The sequence below is a fragment of the Alosa pseudoharengus genome, unplaced genomic scaffold, assembly GCF_046254945.1.
Source record: "Alosa pseudoharengus isolate Yale_2024_CS ecotype anadromous, Long Island Sound unplaced genomic scaffold, YU_APseudo_1.1 YU_APseudo_1.1_scf_9, whole genome shotgun sequence".
NCBI classification, from domain to species: domain Eukaryota; kingdom Metazoa; phylum Chordata; class Actinopteri; order Clupeiformes; family Clupeidae; genus Alosa; species Alosa pseudoharengus.
In genome coordinates this window covers 33,244,421-33,248,448 of record NW_027468881.1, presented here as the reverse complement: position 1 = coordinate 33,248,448, position 4,028 = coordinate 33,244,421, and the positions used below count along the sequence as shown (strand labels likewise).

At 48.9% G+C, this 4,028-nt stretch overlaps 1 long non-coding RNA gene across 1 annotated transcript; it reads left to right on the top strand.

Annotated features, from left to right (window-relative positions):
• The first annotated feature begins 308 nt into the window (after nt 1–308).
• LOC143115215 (uncharacterized) lies at nt 309–4,028 on the top strand. The gene is made up of 2 exons (XR_012985071.1): nt 309–454; nt 3,834–4,028. It is a non-coding gene; the product is annotated as an uncharacterized LOC143115215 (long non-coding RNA).

The following is a 4,028-nucleotide window of genomic DNA, read 5'->3' as shown; positions in this document are numbered from 1 at the left end:
CCGTGCCAACCGAGGCGTCTCAGAGGTGGAGCCAGGGTGGCGGTAGAGGGCGGAGGGGCATCGCCGCGGCAACCAGTAGGCCTGCCACCTCGTCTGTGTCGTTGTTGGCGGCAGCGACAGACGCTCAGGCGAAAGGCTGGCGAGAGTCCGCGGGTGGCACCGCTGCTACGGCAACAGCTGGTGTATCGCTGGACGCGTTTTTCAGTGGCGGAGGAGGAGGAGGACGAGGAGGAGGAGGAGGAGGACGAGGAGGAGGAGGAGGAGGAGGAGGAGGAGGAGGACGGGGGAAAGAGGAAGGGATCAAGCGGCGCCCCACAGACCAGCAGTCAGGGACCCAGGCGCCCCCCGCCCCCACCCCCTCACCAGGGCAGCAGGGGGCATCAGCCGGAGCAGGAGGGGCAGGAGTCAGAGGGCTGGAGTGCTGCCCGATGTGCCTGATGCCTTTCCCTGCAGGGTACCATTTAGCATTCACATCTGTCTCCATTTCACTCTCTCTCTCTCTCTCTCTCTCTCTCTCTCTCTCTCTCTACCAGAGTAGGGCTCCACATGCTCAACATCATTCTCTCTTTCACATTCTGTCTCTCTCTCTCTACCAGAGTAGGGCTCCACATGCTCAACATCATTCTCTCTCTCTCTCTCTCCCTTTCTTTCTTTCTTTTTCTCAGAATGGAGTCCCAATCTCTATTTCAATCTCAATTGACTCCCCATCTTCAGCATAACTGGTTCACTCTTGCACTCATTTGATCAGAGTAGAACCCATCTTCATCATCTTCATCATCTTCCCTCACTCCCGCACTCCAGTTGTCTGCCTCTACAAGATGCTTTTTTCCTCACTTACACTACTCTCTCGTCTGCCTGGTCTCTCCTCTCCCCTCCTCTCCTCTCCCCTCCTCTCCTCTCCTCTCCTCTCCTCTCCTCTCCTCTCCTCTTCTCTCCCTCCCTCCTTCAGTAGACTTGTAAAGGCTTTTCACACTTCTGGTTTACGCCACGGTGTGTGTGTGTGTGTGTGCGTGTATAAGAGAAGGTTTGAATGCTGTTTCAGCGATCACCACACACACTCTCCGTACACACCTCAGAAAGGGCTCGCAGGGCCCGGTGGTGAGAGAAGCCTCCGTTCTGGAGATCGCAGGATACACAAAAGCAGACACACACACACACACACACACACACACACACAGACAAGGCAGTCTGATCATGTTCTGAGTCTGTCCATCAGTAGTTGCTCCCTGCGTCTGTATCCAGATTCTCATCATACACTTCACTGTGGTGTGCCCTCAGCCAACCATACATACAAATTGTGTGTGTGTGTGTGTGTGTGTGTGTGTTTCACAGAGCTAAAGGTAATATACTGTGTGGTAATCAGTGTACACTAATGTAGCCCACAGCCTATAAATTAATTAATTAATTAATTAAGTTCAGAGCTTAAACGGGTTAGTGCTGCTGGCCACTCAGAATTAAGCAGCATGAAAACAGTAATGCAAAACCAAGCACTCATTAGTTGGGCAGTGCAGTTCTGCATGTGTGTGTCTGTGTGTGTGTGTGTGAGAGGCATTTAGGAAATGAGCACACACACTCTCTTTCACTGTCTTTCATTATCTGAAAGTGTATGTGCAAGGTTGTGTGTGTGTGTGTGTCTCTGTATTTGCTGTGTGCTGTGCTGGCCTGGTGTGTAGCCATCGCTATTATCAAATCACTGTGTATTAGCTTTGGCCAGCGACCTACATCTTCAGGCCAGTCCGAGTGGAAGAGAAATACACACATACACACACACACTATTTCCCAAAGGCAGACTAACACGCATGTGGAGCATAATGGTCTCTCAGTCAGGAGTGGAAGGTGTGTGTGTGTGTGTGTGTGTGTGCGTGTGCGCGCGCGCTGGAGTGGGTGGGGTCAGGTGAGGCTGCTCACAGGAGGGGGGTGCAAAAAAACGAGTCATTCATTGAAAACGGGTCAAGAAGTCAAGAAGCGGATTCTTGAGAGGGCCGAGTGGTGTGTGCTGCGCTGGACTGGACTGTGTCCAGGCTGTAGCAGTTTGAGTGTGTGTATACGCTCAACTTGTGCTCAACACTGCTATGGTATGGAATGTACATATGTGTGTGTGTGTGTGTGTGTAAGAGTGTGAATGAGTGTGTGGGAGTATACTGTGTGTGTGAGTGCAGTAGTGTGAATGTATGTGTGTGTGTGTGTGTGTGTGTGTGTGTTTGCCCTCATCCAAACAAGGCCTACTCTGTAGAATCTGCCCTGAGGCTGCTTACTGCTCCCTGCTCTCCTCACTCTGTGCTCTCCCTGTGTGCCTTGGCTCAGCTACACACACACACACACACACACACACACACACACACACACACACACACATCCTCTCACAACACACACACACACACACACACACAACACACACATACAACCTCTCTATCAAACTGACTCACACACACTCACACACACACACACAACTGCTGCTGCCGCCTAAGACAATGGCTGCCCTTGTGTGTGTGTGTGTGTGTGTCTGTGAAGGAGGAAGGCAGTGGGGGGTCAGAACGCTGCCATGCTCATAAATGCAGAAAGCTTTCTCTGTAAAAAAAAAAAAGTGCTGGACACCATCTGGATGTTTACAAGCAGGCGGGCAAGGGCAAAGGAGAGGAAACGGTGGTGTGTGTGTGTGTGTGTGCACTGCTTGCACGGCACGAGTGAATATTTATGTGTGTGGGGGTGAGATTGTGCAATTTGTCTAGAGTGCTTCTTTGTGTGCGTACGTGTGTGTGTGTGTGCATATGTGCATTTTTTTCTGTGTATGTACAGAGATGCATTCCTTTGTGTGTGTGTGTGTGTGTGTGTGTGTGTGTGTGTGTGTGTGAGCATGAGCGCACATTCCTATACACATACTCTTTGCCTACACCTGTGCTTTGTAAATATGTTTACCTGTGTGATGTCTGTTTCTTGGAAGGGGCATTATTTGAAAGTGAGTCTCAGTCTGTGTGTAGATCGCTGTTTGTCTGTGTGTGTGCGCCTGTCTGCATATGCACATGGGTGTCTGACTGTGTGTGTGCGCTGTATGGGCGTTTGTGTGCACGCTGTGTGTGTGTGTGTGTGTGTGTGTGTGCTGCGAATGTACAAACTTGTATGCGTTTGTGGTTTCGGTCCCCCTCTGTGAGCCCCTGCCCGAGCTTTGCCCTACAGCTTAATGTTTGTGTGTGTGTGTGTGTGTGTGTGTGTGTGTGTGTGTGTGTGTGTGTGTGTGTGTGTGTGTGTGTGTCTATGTGTGTAACGTTTGCACACATAGAAGCACATTGTTAGCAGAGCCATCAGTATTATAAACTTAAGACTCATATGCCCTCAAAGTAATGCAGTTCTCATGCATAGAGAAACAAAGTGTAACTAACATCCTGTCATTCACCCACTAATGCCTCAGTGTTTTACTGCATGTGTTTTCAGATACAGTATTTTCATGACTGTGAATGCCTCCATGCTATGCCAGTGAAAGCCTTCGTTTTGTCTGTGTGCATAATCTTCATGCCTGTGAATGCCTCCATGTTATGCCAGTGAAAGCCTTCGTTTTTTTCTGTGAATGTAATGGGTGTCTGGTGTTTGCAAAGAACAGTAGATGTGTTTAAAATGGTGCTTAAATGTATTTCCCCAATGACGTAACAGCAAGTTTCAATGACTGACTGTGAACATTGCCATTGGCCGTTACAGCCACTTATACAGCAGAGACAGAGTTTGTAAGCGTCTTAATTGTATTAATTTACTCTGTCCTATGAATGAAGTGCATCATTTGTTTTTAAGCACTGAAAGGTGTGCAGGGAGAAACTCTTTTTTTTTTTTTTTTTTTTTTGCAGGTTCACCCAGATGGATTGCGACGGCCATCTTGCCCAGTGCCTGTCCGAGATGAACACAGACATGGTGTGGTGATGCTTTCACATGTCTTCTCTGTGTGTGTGTGTGACTGACTGAGTGACTCAGTGACTGCGTGTGTGAGTAAGTGAAAATGTGTCCTCTACTGTATGTTAATAAATTGTTTTAACACAGCTAAA